General features: G+C 29.7%; 1 protein-coding gene across 4 annotated transcripts in view; it reads left to right on the top strand.

The window, feature by feature from the left end:
• Nucleotides 1-1,003: 1,003 nt before the first annotated feature.
• Nucleotides 1,004-20,956, top strand: part of unc-13 (protein unc13 homolog) — a 271,585-nt gene continuing 251,632 nt past the window's right edge. For all 4 annotated transcript variants that reach the window (XM_076403193.1, XM_076403196.1, XM_076403194.1 and 1 more), the window contains exon 1: nucleotides 1,004-1,341. The gene's annotated coding sequence lies outside the window, so the exon portion shown is untranslated. The remainder of the gene's footprint in view (nucleotides 1,342-20,956) is intronic.

Consider the following 20,956-nt stretch of genomic DNA (forward strand, 5'->3'; position numbering starts at 1 on the left):
ACTTATTGCTGATTGTAAATGAAAAGATACCGAGAAACAATATACAAGAAGAGTAGTAACTAGAAAATTATGTCATATACTAAAATCATCTATATATTGATTGAAAGTGTATTCAATATGTAATTTAACAAAAACAACTGAGAAGTTATTCCACTCAAAATTATAAATGTCGAAATTTGATTTTAGAAATCTAACATATTTAATAATGGTTCTATCATAATTTGTTGATGTATGATACCCCGACATATTATTTTATTCACTAATTGTACAAAATATGTATAAATCATATATCTACAAATTACGATATTCAAATATTAATTTTGTAAATTTGATATACTTAAGAAACGTTCTGTCATAATTTCTAAATCTAGAATACTATGAGCTATTATTTAGTTTATATTGCTTTACGAATGATGTACAGTGAAACTTATATTATATTTTTTGCTGATTGTAAATGTGGAAATACCAACTAGAAATATATAAGAAAATTAATAATTACAATATTATGTCAAAAAGTAAAAATCATCGACATATTGACTAAAAGAGTAATTTAATAAAAACAACTGGTAAACCACATCACATCGTACCCATTATGAATACTCAATTTTAAAAATTTGGTATACTCAACAAATATTCTGTCATAATATGGAGATGTACGATGCTACGTTCTATTATTTTAATTATCTTCGTTTTCGAATGATGTGCATCGAAGCCGATATCACACTACTCAATGATTTTATACATAACAATATATAAGGCGAGAAATAATTGGGTCATGAGGTAAAATCATCGACATATTGACTTAGATCGGGCTTAGACTGTCTCCCTAAAAGTATCCGTCGTCGGTGGCAGAAGCAGAAGCAGCGGCAACGGCAACAACGTTAAGCAACAGTACGATCGAGGATTTTGAAACTTCGCAGTTTACGCGGCGCAACTCGAATCAATATGCGACTCGGCACATGGGGCGCAGGCCTACCAATTCCCCGATGGGGCACGGACACTCAGTTCGACTTGGAGACCGCTCCTGTGAAGAGCGTCGCGCCACGACGCTGTCGTATCCGTTGATCGCGCCGACACACTCCAGTCCTCTGAACCAGACCGCTTCCCGTGCCGACATGAGTCCGGAGGCCGTCCACCCGACGACGGTGGCGGATCTCAACGTTACCGGAGATGGCACGTGGTCGTCCTGAGTGAGTTTCTTCGGCGATGGTGCGTTCTGACGGCGGGCGACGCTTGCAAAAAGTGTAAACAACAAATGTGTGACTCTGGTGCGTTCGGTTGTGTTTGTAGCGTTTGCTGATTCGCTGGATATCGTTACATCAATAACAAATCAACTAAGCAGTAATGTACAATATAACTATCAATTAAAAACATTGTAATACGTATTTCCACAAAAAAATTAACATTTTTATTCCAATTATTTAGTTAAAACATTTCTGCAGCAAAATATTAAATTAAATTTAAGCATGCTATAACTATTTATATTAGTAAAATATAACAGCGTCAACTTTAACATTTTCTATCTTTATTAGCTTTTATATTTTTTTAGTTTAGTTTCCATTTAACGTTTGCTCCAAAAATATATCATAAATAAAGTTAATTTGAAAGATAACAATAATATCAAATTTTATATTCTTGTTTTATATTATTTTTCTTTTAGATCAATATATATTCATCATTAGAGGAAAGAGTAACAACCTCTATTTTTTCCATGGTATTATAGTCAATATAAAAACTAAACGGTATACTTATGTTTCGTAAAAAGTTATGTCAAATATTGTACAATCAGAAATAAATATAACTTGTATTAAAAACATTATATTATATTATTACCAATATTCGGAATTCTGTAATAAAAAAACTACAAAATATTGTCAAAAATACCAATTTCCCTAATTTTAATAAATATATTCAAATATATAAAAAAATTTATAAACAATGGATAGGATTATGTAATAAATTTGAATATAGAAAGTCGAATAATATTCATTAAAGAAAGAACTATAGATAATATATGTAGAGAATTTGATCCAGATATCATGGATCAATACTACTTTAGTTTCATTTAAATATATACATTTATTTTAGTAAAATTGGAATTTCCGAATACATAATCCTACATTTGCATTTTCTAGACAATATATTACAATGTTCTACGCTTGGAAATCAAAGTATTGATTATGACAAATCGATTATTTAATATATTGCACTTTAAATTATCATAAGCCAGACAGCATATACTTATCTTGAACGTTACCAATCTGTAATATTGCTCTTTAAGTGGTTTATGTTCATCGCAGTTTATAGACGCTGAAATATAGACTATACTAAATCAAACTTAATTTGCCATATTGTAGCAATTTCAATGATATATAGAACCGTCGTTATTCTTACATTGAAAGCTAAGTTATGTGAATCAAAATCTAGAGATTTGTATATACAGTTCATATTAAATTTTATATCTGGAAGTATTATATTACAATAATGTTCTGGTATGAAGCATAAATATAAAATTTTTATATTAGTCCAATTTTAGAACTATTTTAATTATATTATTTTATTAAATTATATCTAATTCTTGGTATTAACCAGCAAGCTATTATTTCTAAAAAAAATTGACGTTAGTTTCATTCATTTCTTTCAAATGATTTGTTGGAATTAAAATTTACTCGGATCTATACAATATGGCTGATATATGGTGCTAAAATACCAAAAAAGGGCAAAAAAGCAAGCAGAGAAAAGAGGAGAAAATGTGTAGATGTTTTCAATATGCCTCACAGAAAATTTCTGACGACAATGTCAACGCACACATATATTGTCAGAAGGGAGAGATAAATATGAAACATATGTTATCTAAAATTTTAAGCCTAAATTATCTTCAATAACTATTCTCACTGAAATCCTACTCTTGAAAAATGTATAAAATGTAATATTTGACCCGTTTTCGTAAGATTTGAATTAAGCAGAAAATACAGATACTTATTGTGTTTTATTTTACTAAAGCATAAAGTAGATCTAATAGGGTTTATACGCTAGGTAAATGATTTGCACAGATTTTCTAGTACATGCCTTTTGTCAAAACTATGCATGTTAATTTTATATAAATCTAGCTAAATTTCGTTGGTGCAAGTCAAATAATACCTATAGCTCAAAATCGACATCAAAGAGTAGCATATTGCAAATGCTTTTGTTTTGTCCTTTTTATTGTTTTATTTTCTACTCGAGAATTTCACGGACAATGTAGAGTATGAACTCGGTCTTTAACATTAACAAAGTTTATTATCGGACAGCTTGTAGGCTTAGTATCACCTATTTATCTAGCCTTTTAGATAAAATTCGCAAACTGCAACAGTCATATGCTATTTTAAAAATATTACTCAACAATGGAAACACGTTGTTCTCTCGTATAAAGCCCCTTTTTCACTAACTCTAGACTGTCAACTATCAGAATGTTTTTCGAAACGTGACAATGTTTCCGCGTAAATAGCGCCAAATTCAAATAGAGGCTAAATTTATTTAGCCAAAGAAAATTGACTATCAGAGCAATTTTTGCTAAATTTGAATTTGGCGCTATTTACGCGGAAACATTATTCTCACGTTTCGAAAAACATTATTTAATAAATATTACATACTTGTATAAAAGCAATTTGCTAGTTAGGAAATGATTACATAAAATGTTATTTCAAAGAAAAGGGTACATTTCTATCTCACAGCATTCGTGGAAAGAATTGAAGCTGTTAGGAAAATTGCAGTAAAATATTTTTATGGGTGTAATATTGCAATGTTGTGGCATTAATGCTGACGTAATAAATTTTGTTTTATTTTAAGCTCTATCCGTTATTACTGCAGAATAAAAAATTACACAATTTATTTGCAAAATGTATATATAAAAAAATGATAAATGAATGAAAGTATCTGAACCGACAGTTTCACTAATAAGTAATAAGGAATATCAACTTGATTGTAAAGTTAACAAATGCCGCACAAATGTTCAAAACCCGCTCAAACCAGGAGCGTTTAAATATAACCTATCTTTGTTATTGTGTATATAGTTATGTTAAACAGTTTATCCAGTCAAAATACACTAAACTTGTAAATATGTTTTTACAAAATCGTCACACTTCTTTTAAAGAAAATAATTAATTAATTAATTTTAAAAAATATTAAATTAGACTAAAATATAACAAAGAAAATTAATTAAATTTATGTTCTAACAGATATTTAATTTACTGTAAATAAATACAAGTTGCTCAAATGAAATTAAATGAAATATTAATGATGAAAATAATTAAGTATCTTCTTCCCGGGTTAACAAATTATTTATTCTATGAAGATCTACATCATTTTTCAAAACTTTGACTTTTATGAATACGTCCTTGTGCTACCTTGATTTTACAAAGAATTTTTAACAAGAACGTAACACATTTTATATTATCTTCCGCATCATCTATCACTGTCACTGAACCTACAAGATGATATTATAAAATTCTAAATATTAAATATGTATCCTGTAAAAGTGTCATGCCCAATACAAGGAGAAATTTTTGTTCAAGACATGATTGTAAATAAATTATTCCATGTATATAAATATGTATAGTATTATTATTGTTTTTAATGTTATAGCTTAAATTATTGGTCCTTAATGTTAATATTTCAGTGGTGATGCTTTGGTGCCAAAATAGTAACATCAGTGTACTCATTGAATATGCATTTAAGTTGATTTAATTCTTTTTTTTTAATTTTATAAATTGTTTTGTTTTTACGTATATTGTATTATATTTTCTTAGTTATATATTTACAAAAATATTTAAAGAGTCCTTTAACGTGGCACTTCATTCTGCCTAATATTTATTAATATTGACTAATTCGTAATAATTATATAATATCAAATATTTAAATAAGTAAAAATATGTATTAAAACATGAACTATAAGGAATACATAACATTAATTTTTTAAAGATCTTATTATTAAAGTAATACTTCATATGATTTCTTAGTAGTCAATTTATTTTATACGTTTTTTACCGAGAAAAATATAACAATACTGTTGTGCTGTTTCGTATGCCCCATTTCTCAATGTCGAGTGAGATTATTGATTGATGTTTAAAATGCGAAATATTGAACAATTTTTTATCGCCCTGTCAAGTTGAAGGAGCGAAAGTTGGCAAAGTATGTTAAACACTTGAACATATCTGCAGCCGTGTTTTACCGCAGAGTGAATGGTGAATAGAATGGATATTTATTGAATCTGACAATCAGAAATATGTTTGATATTAAGTATTACCCATACATATTGGGCAAAATAATGTATTTAAGTAGTAATGATTTATTGGAAGGGATTCGCATGGGAACTCAAAACACTGGTTAAATAAAACTTGCTTATTTCGATATTGATTCATACATGTGGCCAACGGGAGAATGAACATGATATCAGGTTAGGTAAAGGAAGTACGGTAGCGCTGTGGTAGTGGTACTGTTACAAGGGGGTAGAGAAAAGAAAAGAGGGCGAGACGTCGTCGTGATGGTCTTTTATATCTGGGAACCGCATGGTACCAATCCATCAGCGTTACCAACCTTTGACTTTAATGTAGGTGAATGAGTGGTGGCATAATATATGTGACACGAAATCGATCAAAAGTAAAATCCACTCCTTGACCAGCCACACAAATGGCGGTAAATTCAAAACTTGCGTTGAATTTGAGATATTCCTTATTTGCATATTCGATACAAATAATAAAGAGATAATAATTAGCGTTGAGAATTATCGACTGTTTCAGTCGCTGTTTTAGATCCGACAGATTTTATTACATTTTACTATCTACTACTTCTACTGTGGAATACTTTTAGTTACAATTTTCGGCCCGGATTTTCGGTATTATTAAACTAGTATCACTCTGCTGATTTTTAAATTTCTGGCTTTGGCATCCTAGTCACGATCTTGAAAATATTGTGCCGATTTTATGCCTACATCGATTTATATATAACCTATATGGTTTTATATTTTGTTTGTAGTATGCTTGTAAATAACAATATATTTTAAATAAATGTAGGAGCATTTTTAAGTATATTTTTCTAGATTATTTATTAATGCAGTAATATAAAGAAGCAAAGCTCTGATTGATAAATAGAAAAATAATGTTTGACGGCATTTATGTTATCTTGGCAGCTATAAGGTCTTTTTTAATTGACTGTTCCGATTTTCTAAGTTTTGCCGTTTTTGTTCAAGCCTCTTGAATGTTAAATCTATTTTCATTCAAGTTTCAATGAATAATAATCTTGCAATGGGTGCAATGGTTAAATAGTTGATAAAAATTGATACAAAATATGATACAGATATTTAGTGATCATTACTCCATTCCTCTTTCCAATGAAGTTAAGTCTATATAGTATAAAAATAATTTTACATCATTCAGAATGAAGCTGTTATATTATACGCAACTACAGCAAATATCTCTTTCCTTTCATTTCCCAAAGATAATTCTATTAGGAATACATACATCTCCATATCACCTATGGCATGGTTGAAATGCACTATTGTAAGTGCATATTAATGAAATATAAACATGGAATGAATTATAAATAAATCAATTACTTTTAATAAATTGTGTTAGTGTTACCTACTGAACAGTTACTAATTTAAAATTATTTAAAATAAACGGATCTATATAGTATAGAGAATCAAAAAATTATCTTCGTCCTTTCCTCTCTCAAAACGAACAGAAAAACAGGCGAATCCTGCATTTCACTGAAATAGTAATTAATATTTTCAGTCGCTAGTTTTTTTTTTAATGTCGACTAGTTTGACTGTTTTGGAATTATCGACTATTTTCATAATAATATAATAATGAATCGCTAAACACACATTGTAAGACAAAAGTCATATCCTTATGCTTTAGATTTAATATATCCCTTGAGTCAAACGTTGCTTTAAGGATTTGTTATTCGATACCTACTAAATGTGCTTGCTAATCATACTTAACGCAATTTGTCGGTTCATTTAATACCGAAATCTCCTTCCTTACTTTTTATGGAATCCTTCACTCAATTTATATTTAGATGCTTGTTCATCACGCGATGTTTAACGTTAATCGATTTTTATTTCGCCTTATTATATAAATTAGGAAATAAAATTAGCTGACATAAATATTTTCTTGTAATAAACGGTATCTAGTAAATAAAGTTATATTGGTGATATAATTTTGCATGGTTTATTTGCTCAAAATTAATTTTGGTAAAGTTTTACTGTAAATTTAAAATATTTTCTTGTGAAAAACTATATACTATATTAAAAATGCATCACCATAAAAAAGAATACGTTACATGGGTTCAAAGGGCTGAAATTAAATAGTCTTCTCATTTTCCATATCTCTTTATAATTTGGAAGTGTTGCTTAGCCATATAAAAACATATACAATCGTTCGAAAAAAGTTAATACCACAAATAAGAAAGGATTCTCAATTAATCAAAAATGTATATTTGAAAAAAAAGACGAATGAAAGTTATCGAATGCTATATGGATCTTATGGAAAATATATTTGATGGATTTCAACTTGTGAATACTGATTTCGATGTTTTAAAAGTGGTGACTTTGACAACCAAGGCAAAGAGCATTCTGAACACCCAAAAAATGTTTAATACGATAATTTGTAGGCATTGTTCGATAATGATCCATGTGAAACTCAAGAAGGCTATGCAGAATTGTTACGAGCACAAAAGACACATCTTTCTTTCGACGTGGAATCCGTAAATTGCCTGAAAGATAGCCGGAAATAGTAGCCGCTATCGATCTAATAAATTTTCATAGATTTTGCAAAAAGCCACAAAGCAATTTCATATTATAAGCATTTTTATTTGAATACTCCTCTCCTAATTCTATGCATCAAACCTTGTTAATCATAAGGTTTGTTAATATTACTTGAAAATTATAAATAAATATGTAAGTGATCCAATCCCATTCTTCCAGAGCAAGAAATATTTTAACAAGAAAACCTTAATGTCAGAGCTTTCACAGAAACTTAGTAATATAAAAGTTACAATAATATTAACAAATTATATTCTTAATCATTTCAGTTCTTATAGTAGAATAATCACACTAAATTAAGTAATAAACGTTGTTTCTAAAAAAGAAGTGAATTTTAGAGGCATTCACTTTAAATTCTTTCTATATAAACCTAAAAAAAAGATCAGAAATCTACGATAACCCTTAAATTCGTTTTGCAATATAATTAACTAATGTGATAAAACCCGAGAGCCGGATTCGAAGATTAAAACCAACAAATTTAATTTATCTTTTAATATTTAATCAATAGACATAAGATTCTTCTTAAATTATACAAATCGAAATAAAGTTTTATCAATATAACTAACCCCAAATTATCAATAAATATATAATGTGTGTAACTATATTTTACTGGTTGCGGTTACATGTTCGTGACTACGTACTACTGGATTTACAAGAATGAACATTCAATATAAAAATGAATCAATAATGTCACAAAGCATTATCAATTATTTATAAAAGCTGAGGTTTTTATTACCAAAATAGACACACTTAAAATTAAATTAAACGTAAGATGTATTCAATAAAAGCTGTTTTTGCAAGAAATTATTAATTAAAATATTATGAGATATATGTGGTAGTATAAATTCTCCTTTCGAAATCATATTATCTGTTATTTTGCTGTACAAGAATTTAGTGTGAGTTGGGATAATTTGGAAATAGAATCAACACTATCACATTTATTAAGACTGCATCACTTGCACATAATTTAAAATATAAATACAATAAAAGAATTAAAATTTTTTGTATATAAAAAATACGACTAGAAAAAGTATATATGTGAAAGTTGAGGTAGTTTAGCCGATGGGTTTAAAGATTAGAGGTTAACTAGATAAATTATTTATTATTGTCTTTATATATTCGAACCTTAATCGTATTTGTATATATAATATCTAAAACTAAGAAATAATAGAAATAGCCTATAGCATTAAATAAATGAGAGTAAATACTATAAACAATTAAAGATTTAATTAGAGAGGTAGATACATAATAATTAATATTTTCGGATGTATCCAGGTGATTCTATCAATTCATGATTATAATTCCAGCTTATTAGTGATATCTGATAATAATTATAATATTTACTAAAGTTTCATAGTTTATTGTTGTATTACACAAATGCATTATTTGTCTTTCAGGATGTTATCAGCGAATACCATAAAATAAATAAAAAATCAGTATAAATGTCATCATCCTCCAAAAACGGTTTCCAACGATCGTCTAATTTATGGATTCTATCACTTTATTGTTTTTTGAGAAGGCTGGTAAAATAATCATCTACAGCAGCTATGACATTTCCGATTGCTGAATATAATTTTCCACAAATCCTTTGACATGTGAGATAAATAGCGAAGTCATAGGAAGCTCACTTCGCGGATTTTCGCAAGGCCATCTCAATATAATTTTTTCATTTTCGAATATTTTGCATCCTAATAAAATTACTTTAGACTTTATGGCAGATATACGATGTTTCCTTAAAATGTTCAAATTTTATCAGTATTAATATCATCACGAAGTTTTATTTGCCTCCATAAGCTTTTTGAGCTTTTTTAAAACCCTTTTCGAATCACAAAACAATATTTTCTGGCATTAGTCGGGAGCTGCAACACAGCAACACTAACGACTTATATAATTTACATCCACTAATTGCTCATACCGGCAATTGTACAATGTATATATTATTTTGACTTTACACCATATGATAGCATTATAATTTATATGCCGCCATTTACAGATCGTTTAGTTTATTGCATCTTTTAGCATCATCTTGTCATATTCCATATACTTTCATTTTATTTCATACTTATTATAATCAATGCAAGAAGTAACTTATTGCTCTGTATTTCCTAAAAACATTTCTATATTTCAACATCCATACAATACTATGAAAATCATCACTCAATGGTACTTGATTTATGTTCCATATTTAATATAAATTGAAATTACTACTTTATTAAAGGATACTTAAGATTTATAATCACTGCATAACTCTTAATACTCTTGTTACCGAACCTAGAGGATGATAGACGTGATGTCCTTTGATATAACGTTATTATTTCGAGGCAGTTGCTGCACAGACGTTGGGTTATCCCAAGGGTTATGTAAGGCAGAACGTTATTTTCATGAATTATAACAAAGTTTCCCCAGATATCAATATTCCATTGACGACTTCCTAGAGTATTATACAGGTTTGAGTAAATTTAATATATTTTTTTAATCTTAAAGATACCACCTAACTATCAACATAGTATTTAAAATATTATTCATTTAGAAGTACTAAATCTGATTATATTTTTATAACAATGCATTATTTTCCGAAACATATAAATAAGAAAAACTTCATATTTGTATTATTATTCGCGTTTGTTTTATTCTTATTCTGCTTTGTCTACGCTTCAGACATTAAGACATCAATAAGTTTTAGCTCATGAATTATAAACCGAATTTATATTTCAACATTAATCCCGTCAAATCCAAAACACTTACCATTTTCCATTATAATTTTCTCTATCTCGAGAGTGGTTTTTTACATGATCTAAAAGTATTTCTCCCTCTTAGGATAATCAAGCAGTGAAATAGCTTGCTGTCTCTCTCGCTCTATCTCATTCTATTCACTGAAGAGCGTCGACACAATGGTTTCCACTGATTGAACCCATTTTGTTTTTTTTTTTTCATAGTTTAAATTTAATTGCGACTATTGATAAAATACATCTTTGTCAATGAAGATTTCGAAATGGAAGACGTGTTTTTTGGTATTTTTTAATTAATTTAACTTCTACGTTTTTGTAAAGTTATTTTTTTAAGTGACAGAATGTTGAACTGAATTAAATCTCATTCATAAATAGATATATAAAAATAAATTTCGTTTGAAAATACATATTTCCAAGTTTTTGTCGAAAGTTTATCAAACTCTATTTAGAATATATTTTTTCTTATCGCTATGAACTCATTTTATGGACAAAAACGCATGTATATTGTGTTATTAATACTACCGACTTTTGAGAGTCAAGGCGTATTAGTTTAATTAATGGAAGCTTAAATCAGTGTGATTTTGATTTGTTCTTTACGTTAACTTTTGCTTAAAACCATAATTATCGTAAAACTGAAATTAATTGTTGGCATTGTTTCAAAAGTACATACGAATTTAAGATAAATGTATTATGTTCTCATTATTTCTGCATATCCCTATTATATAAAATTAAATGAACGCGCCTTTATAAAGTACCCATCTATTGGCTATTTTTGAAATGAACACATCATATTGATAAATATATCAGTTTACAAAACCATTAAATTAACAACAGAAAAGTGTTTACCCATTTAGAACGATAATTAAATATATAGACCAGCAGTTTCAACAATATTATAAATCAGAAACCTACACACGCTTTATATTATACATCTTAATTTATCTGTTTATAATTAGTATATAGAAATATTTTATTTGCCAAAAATGATTTTACTCTGGTGTTGAAAATTATCTATCGATACTTATCATATCTCTAATCTAATTTAATCTTATCTATATTTCTAACAATTTAATGATTATTTTTAAAATATTGAAGACATTTTCATCATAAACTTTCATACATTTTTTGAAGACATTTTCACATTTTGTATATCTGTGATTGAAAGTTGTCGCATATTATTATATATAAAATAAAATATGAGATTTGGAAAGGGTTGACCAAGAGGCTCTGGTCATTATCATCATTATAATTCATCTTGAGGAACAAAAGTCATTATACAAGTAAGAATCATTCATAATACGTCAATTGAAAAGTCCCCAACCTACCATACTAAAACACATCTTTTTGGCAAATTTTTTTTTATTCAACATAATTCTCTTCAAGGGTTATTCATGATTATAGGTTCACTGATTATAGCGACGCTCCAACTTTTCTATACCATTTTTGTAGTACGATTTGTCTTTGCGAAAATTTCTTCCCAGCGGGCATTTCTTGAGATATGAGAACAGGAAATAATCGCTGGGTGCCAGATCCGGAAAATACAGTGGATGAGGAAGTAATTGGAAGACCAACTCATGGATTTTTGTCATCGTTTTCACTGACTTGTGACACCGTGCACTGTCTTGGTGAAGTAACACACTTTTTCTTCAAGTGCGGCCGTTTTTTCGGAGATTTCGTCCTTCAAATGGTCCAATAACGCTATGTAATAGTCGCTATTGGCGGTCCTTCCTTTTTCAAGGTAATCAATTAAAATTATTCCATGCGCATCCTAATATACAGACGCCATAACCTTGCCAGACGACTGTTGCGTTCTCCCACGCTTTGGAGCGGGTTCATCGTGTACAGTTCACTCGGATGACTATCGATTGGACTTCGGAGTAAAATGATACAGCCATGTTTCATCCATTGTCACATATCAATGCAAGAACTAGGGTTTGTTACGCTTTATCATCTTCAAACACTGCTCCGAATCATCCACTCGTCGTTGTTTTTGGTCAAAAATGAGCACGCGCGGCACCCAATATGCGCCGAGCTTTCTCATACCCAAACATTCGCGAATAATATGATGTACACTTTCAGTTGATATATTTAGAGCGTCTGCTATATTATTCAATTTTAATTTACTGTCATTCAAATTCATTTTGTGGATTTTTAAAATGTTTTCATCGGTAACAACCTCTTTTAAGCGTCGACTGCGTGTCTTCGGTGCTCATTTCACTACGTCCAAATTTAGTATACCAATCATTGATGGTTGATTTTCCTGGGGCAGCGTCCGGAAACTCGGCATCAAGCCAAGTTTTCGCTTCAACTGTATTTTTTCCCTTCAAAAAGCAATGTTTAATCAACTCGCGAAATTCCTTTTTATCCATTTTTTTTTCACAATAACAAAAGTTGCTTCACTAAAAATGCTTCAATTCACAAACTAATGATCCGACAGCTGCCAAATTTATACACGCATCTTTTGAGGGTTAGGGATAACTAAAAAAATATATGGATATAATTCTAGTATTCTCAGCTATGTGTCAGGCCGGGGACTTTTCAATTGAACTGTTATCTTGTCAAGATCAATTGTAGCTTTCTAAATTAGGGAAGAAAACGAAGCTAGGCCGGCTTGGTTGGGCAGTGGTAAAGGCAACAGGACGGTCCTCCTGCTGTAACTATATTCGCGGGTTCGAATCCTGCTGGACCATAGTCATTCATTGTTTGTGTTTGTTTAACATATGTGATTGTCCTTAGGCAAGAGTGCCATATCCGACAACGAAAATGATCACAGTCACGCCAGTAACCAGGCTGGGTATAACCTGATAACTTCTGGCATGATTTCTAAGTTGGTCATTCGCCAGTCGATAGGCTTAAAGCCGGCGATCGTGATGGAGGCCCACGTTAAACAGTAGGTAACCAGTACAAATCCTAACCTAACCTAACTGGTAAAAGACAGACAATTTGTTTTAAAACACGACGCTGGAAGATGAACAGCTTAATTGCTGACGTAAATATACCAACTCATATAATGGAAAACTCGTTTAAACTTTTTTAACTGTTAAAATCAAATCGATCACTGCAACAGATATTGTAACAGAAGACTATTAACGTTTAATTATTTTCAATGCAAAATAAATTATTTCTAATATACTAACACTATATGTTGGTCATATAAAAAATATTAAATCTGAAAACATGCAACTAAAATAACATATCGTGACTAACTGGAACATGAAAAATGTTTACCTTCTTTGAAGGACATGTTATTTTTCAATGGTGTATATTATTATTGATTTTACTTTAAAATGTTGCCTATTTAATAAAAAAGCGATCAAACTATTAAAAATGGAAACTAAACATGGAAAGTATTTATAGTGTATTAATAATACTAATATTAAATATTTAATAAAGTCAAAGCAAGTCAATATTTAATAAACTACAGCAAATAAATATTTTAACATAATAAATTCCTGGTGGTCACATACTAAACACTCTTTTAAAACTAGCTTATATCGCTCGAAACAAAGCACTTTGTTGAAACCGAAGCAATCGGCTTCAACAGAATTTTTGCAATAAATATAATTTTTTTAATTTATACTTTTACAAATAACCACTTATTTTTATCAAACCGCTGAAACTAGTAAGCTAATAGTCTACTATCATTTTCAAAGTTTGTGATTTAATTTGTAGTCAGCCATAGCTTCAAGGTCCATGAACAATGGTGCTAAACTGAAAATATGAATTGCTTCGGGTTAGATTTATTCTATTTATTCTAAATCCAGATAGTTGATCTTTATTTGTCATTCAATATATGGCAAGTCTCGTTTAATTTGAAGTATTGAGCCATTTTTTAAAATGAAAATTAAAAATGTTTCTGAAGATAGCCAAAACCGGGAATATTCGGAGAGCGTAATTAATGGATGAAAGGGAAAGGGAAACCTGTTCGGTTGAGCTCTTTTAACGTTTTTTCCATTTTATTTAATGGCGAAAAGCCGCCGGAATGTTTTCCAAATGGACATTTGGTAGTCTACTTTGGAATATTTTTCACACATAATATAACTGTTCGAAATGGAAAATCCTGAATACTTCGGGTTTCATAAAAGCCAATTTATACGTTAAAAAGCTTCTTTTGCACCAAAACGTAACCAAAAAGTAATTCAATTGTATACGGATGATTGAAAATGCATTAAAATCCAATTAATTAAGGTTGAATTGCGTTGAAAAATTACATAAGAAACCATTTTAATGCAAAATATAAAATACTTAAAACAGTAATGTTTTTGAATTATTTGATCACGAATAAATAAATCCAGGATAAAATTTAACATGGTATGGTGGTATCGTGGCTACAGGACAATTCGGGACAATTGTGCATGCATTAGGTCGTAGTAGACAGCATGAAAGTCGCTTATCTCTAATAATATTTATTCAATAAAGCAATTAACAGTACAGTAAAGGTAGTTTTTCAGTTATGGTGCTTTGAAAGTTGAAACTCCAGAAGGAATTTTTTTTGTTGGCTTTTTTACTTTCAAAACACTCTTCAACTCTACAAAACACACACTCACAAACTTTACTCAGTACAGGCTCACAGAAAATTTGGTATATATGGTGATTAGTGTCAGTACCAGAATTGGTTTGCTCGTTTTCATTCCAGATATTTATATACTATGGATGCATCTCGCCCTAGCCAGGCTCAAAACTGCTCTGAAAGATTCACAAAAGAGTGGAAATCAAAAAAAACTCGGTGCTTATGTTCCACGAATTCCACAAGAAATCGGTTATTCAGTTACACGGAAAGTATTTTTGATAAACAATAATATTTTTCCCAAAAATTATTTCCTGAATGCAGAATTTTTTTTTATTCGTATGATGCTTCATCCAACTGATGTTCGTATTATTATCAGAGCAACGTCGTTTTAAGTCTTCTTAGTATATACTTCTATCATGTTTTCTGAATGTATCTTTTGTGGTCTACTTAATATTCTCTGTAACCACCAATATTATTTTTACCAAATATTATTAACAGCGTATAAACAGGGAATTGTATCTTCATGGTTTTTGTGGTTCCCTGCCTGCGTTTATTTATCGTACTATATAGTCATCGTATTTTCGATCCCATTATCTATTACTTTATTACGTTTATTTTTTCGCTTTTTCTGTAGATATTGGATTTTATGAAATAACAATACATAATGTATCTTGTACAACGGGTGTCGAAATATTGTATTAACAGCTAGAACGGAATACAATAATGTGTTTAATATAGGATATATTATTTGCCGTTAACTGGAAACAGTGAGGCTAATACAAATAGCAACAACTGGAACACATGCCACATGAAGGCTGTTTTATATTCTTTAATTGCTAAATAATTCTTGTTGAACATATTTTAAAGCTACTGTATTAGAGAATCTAGTAAGTTAGTAAATATAAAATGAATAACATTTTTCGAAAAGCAATGTAATTTGCGATGAAAGTATTTATGAACGTGTCAGAACTCAGAGTCAGAGCTAAAGCTATATCTGGCGAACAATTTACAAATTAAAACAATTCGTATTTTAATTTCCTCACTTTGGTGATGGTTTTTGAGGTTTATCAAATGGGTAAGTCGAAGAACGCGCTTCGAATAGAACCCAAATCACATGGTTTTGTAAAGAACCATGGTGGTGGACGCTAATCTCATTCCTAGTAATTAAACGAGAATATCTGACACTCTTAGTCATTTTTAAAATCACACTCAAATATACGTTTATTCGATTGTACTTATTTTTACAGGACCTATTGTAAACACACAGCCTTTTTGATTATGCTTCTATAGAATAAGAAATATTATACTATATTATTGGCCAGTTTTTCATTTTTTTTTATTGTTTTACAAGTTTATATCTTTTATGCACATTCTTTTAACTGCTTATTATTTGTATGTAACTAAATATAATAAAAATACCTAGTAATTAGTTTCCCTCATTGATTACTTATATTTATTCAAAGAAACCTCATTATTTACCACTTACTATAATATAAATCCGGAACAAATTTAATATACGAACATAAAACGAAAATCTTCAGTTTCACTAAAGTATCCGGTAAATCCTTTCATTAACATACATATACAGAGTTCAAAAGTTAGGCAGTTGGATGCTTGAAATTCAAAAAACCTGAAATATACACCTTCTGGCACGTATTCATCGATAAAAAATAGTTTGACTCGTTGGATCTACTTGAGAGTTATTTTCGCTTCATCTTCATAAATACGGAAACGAGCTCTAGAATCGACACTGGATGTGACCGAGTTTCGTTTCTTTAACCTCCGTATTTCAATGACTCGCTCAGTGCTATTCAAATTAATATTTGAAAAGCTGATTATTAAAGGAAATTTTAGTTTCTATTCGGAAATTATGTCATAAAGTCAACATATATAAATACTACTATGAAATAATTTTAATAATGATTTAATTTAAAATAATATTCGTAATGTCCAAGGAATGCTTAAATTATGTTTGGGGTCATATTATCAGGTGATTGTACATGTTTTGATCAGCGGTATCTATTTGTGAAATTGCGAATTATTAATACAACTATTAGTCAAGAAGTGTTCAGTAACCTAACTTGTTAAATTTTATGTAATAAATTTTGTAATATCCCGATTGCCGATTTTGCTTCAACAATTTACAAGTGATGATTTAGATGTCAATGGTGATGAACGGCTTGGAGGACCAAACAAGTACAAAGACGATGAATGAAGTTTTATTGGATGAACGACTAACTCCAATATTTATTCTTGAGGAATTTTCAATTATATTCAGTTTCTGAGCCAATCGTTTTCAGATGTTTATATAGAATGGGAAACATTCAAAAAAGAAAAAGACTGCCACACAAAATTGATCGAAAAATCGCGTAGAACTGTTTCAACATTTTGATTTCATTAACTCCAAATAAAAAAAAAGTTTTCAAGAGTGATACGACTAGGGATGAAAAGCAGATCTACTGCAACAACCCCAAGTACAGATATCTATCAACGTCAAATGAACAAATTGAATAAAGTATTGTTACAAAAAAGGCCAGTATAACAAGTAATAAACCCAAAATCGTCCTTCATCACTCAGTTCTTCCGTACCTAGTATACTCACCAGACAAACTCAAATCGACGTATCATCGCTTTATAATGTTGAAGAAGTGTAAAAATGGAGAGATAATTGGATCGTTGCCAAACAAACATCCTTTTTTCAACACGATATCCCCATATTGCCAGACTAATGGAAAAAGTTGGTGAAAATATTATAAAATATTTTATGTAATATATATGTAGTAACATTTTTAATAAATAATAAATAATAAATAAATATTTCTTTAAAGTATAAAGAGTATCACAGCACATACAAGAACCTAATAGACAGTCCTCGAATTACCATCAAGTTTTTAGAGTTAAAGTCGATTTTTACAGTTCTAGATAAGTTCGATATCTGTTTCATTTAGCAATTTGACAGAAGAAAGTTCTTCGGTACAACAAATCGATTCCTAAATTAGATGGCCCCAAAATATTAGACCTATAGTATGTCCAGTAACAGTCAAATAAATCAAATTTCATAGATTGATACGGTTATATGTTCCCACGCATCAAAAAGCAATTTGTCTCTTTCCAAATAATGTAAAAAAATAAAATTATTATTTTAAAAGCCATATGTTCGATGTCATTTATGAGGTGCATTGGCTATTTCATTGGAAGGACAATATTTTAGAGATGTAATTCGAAAATTACGTGAGCACAGGGATGTAACAGGTAAAAAAAAATCCAAAATAAACACATTTTAGATCCCATTACATTAATGAACTGTAGTATTGAAATATACAAAAATAATGTGATATTCATTATCCAATCCGGAAAAATAAAAAAGGTCGTGATTGATTCCCCTTTCTACTTAAGTTTATCCTCAAAAAAACCTCAATAATGTTATGTATATAAATATAAAGAAGGTCGTTATAAGAATATGAATAAGTAGGGTTATATTTCACGCATATTAAGTATTATTTTGTGTTATAGTCTATAAAAGAAAAATATCTTGAAGCTATCAAATCCATAAATCTGTAAAGAAAATCCCCCTGAAAATCACGAGGGTTTATCGAGGTATATAAACAGGATGCTAGAAATTCTAAAAGAAAATCGCAAAAAAAACCGCATTTTGGTGGAGGGGTCAAAGAATATAACGACAATAGCACAACAAAGATAATGCGTCAATTTATCATACTAAAAGAACTACAAATAAATTATAAATAGGATTTACATATATATATATATATATATATATATATATATATATATATATATATATATATATATATATATATATATATATGTTAACTTGTTTATATAGAATGTTATTTATGTCAGAAGATTATAATAATTAATGTATAATGTTAATGTTATTCATGAATTTTCTTTAGCAGTCATTTGGTGAAATAAATAAAATTAAATAAATACCAAATATCAATATTAACAGCTGTATAACAACTTGACTGTCCTGTTACTTCCAATGATTTTGATATCTCTTAACAGATTGTTATTAATTTTGTTACTTGATTCGAATCAATCCGTTGTTGCAGCTCATCAAATAACTTTTGGAAATTGATGTCTACAAGATTATACTACTATATGTCTAAGTTCGTTTTGATTCCAATAGCTTAAAATGTTGATTCGAATGTAAATGACAGGGACGGGCTGGCGGATATTAAAGCCCAAGACGAGTTGATAAATCAACGGTTCCTCAATAGTGACACCATTAATCGAGTGACAACAACGAAGTTTCATTGCTTGCCATCTAAAAAATAAGACATTTTCATGATGTGCCATGAAAATCGAACCTACTACAGCAATACCAAGAGCAAAAATGCATGGGTTAGTCCAAAAGAACCATCAACAACAACAATGAAACCGAATGTTTGTAACCATAAAGTCTTTCTATGCATATGATGGAATCAGCAGGATGTAGTGTATTACGATTTATTAAAACCAAGTTAATTGAGTAAATTGAACTATTAATTACTACAAAAAAAGACTTGCAAGGAATAATATACAAGATCATATTCTTGCATGATAACGCACGGACAAACATTACAAGAGTTGTGAAAGGTACACTCTTGCAGCTTGAATAAGAAGGTCTGCCGCTCTCTACATATTTACCTTCATACTACTTTCTGTTGATCGATGTTAGGAAATGCCAAAATGATTCGATCATCGCTGGAAAAATAATATCCTCCTTCAAACACGATATCGCCATGTTACCAAAAATATATATTGTACTACTTTTCCTCCATAAGTGACTTATTAAAGTGAAAAAATGATCAAAATACATGAAAACATCTGATAATAAATATCTCTCGGCTAATTGACTATCAAATATAAATAAAAAATAAATGAACTAATCTAATAGCATTATTTTATTTGTTATTGAACAACCCGTAATATAGTAAACCTGCTATGAATAATTAAAATGCAATGGATTTGCCGGCAAGCGCGAGTATTTTCAAATAATTAATAACTGAATAACTTAATAATGGGCATAAGCTGAAAGAATATTAGCATAAGATATACGAGCAGATATATATTCATGCATTTGCCTGCGAGGCAAGTTACCAAATTTATAATATTATGTATAAAAGGTTGATATAACCTTCTTGAACAAACATTCTCAGGTATTTTCAGAGGAAATGTGTGCTCCATATTTTTGTATTCTTCATCATTGAGTTTACATACCGTCCCTCATAAAATTTGCCCTTTCCGACGAGATTTTATTTATAGGGTTATGCCCTTTTGAACCTTTCGACAATTTATAAATATAGGGCACCAGATAAACGCTGCTGATATAAGAATATTCTGTTTAAAATATGTATGGAAAAAAATACAAGCAAAGCTCGACAAACAAAAATATCCTTGTAATAAAATATTTGGCGAGGAATATTTTAGTCAGAAAAAAAATCACTTTCCTTTTTTTGTATTTGTCTTAATGTTTTAACCATTTTATTTACAGGCCTTGTTCACAATCACTTATTTAATGCGCTATTTAACCTATAATAGTTGCCTATCAATATATTTGCTGAATTCATACGAAATTTTATTGCAATCAATAAATAAACAAATAATAAATTTTATAATAAGAATCAAATCGATTGTATGGGAAGTTTTACTTTTTACATCAATTTGAACAAAAAAGTTAATCCGACTGAGGTTAATCCAGTGCGGTGCAACATTTATGACAGCCGTGCTCCATCGATTTCAGTATGTGAATACTGATTTCGAGGTTTTAAAGGTGGCGATTTTGACACCAAAGCCAAAGAGTGGAGAGCCCAAAAAGTTTGAACTTAAAGATTTGAAGGCATTACTAGATGAAACCATTAATGGAGATCGCTCCCGAATACAATTTATGCGTTTAAGCAAAGCATTGCCCAA

The sequence above is a fragment of the Rhynchophorus ferrugineus genome, unplaced genomic scaffold, assembly GCF_030347505.1.
Source record: "Rhynchophorus ferrugineus isolate W39M unplaced genomic scaffold, kcgeb_rfMv2 rfM4, whole genome shotgun sequence".
Taxonomy (NCBI): Eukaryota; Metazoa; Arthropoda; class Insecta; order Coleoptera; family Curculionidae; genus Rhynchophorus; species Rhynchophorus ferrugineus.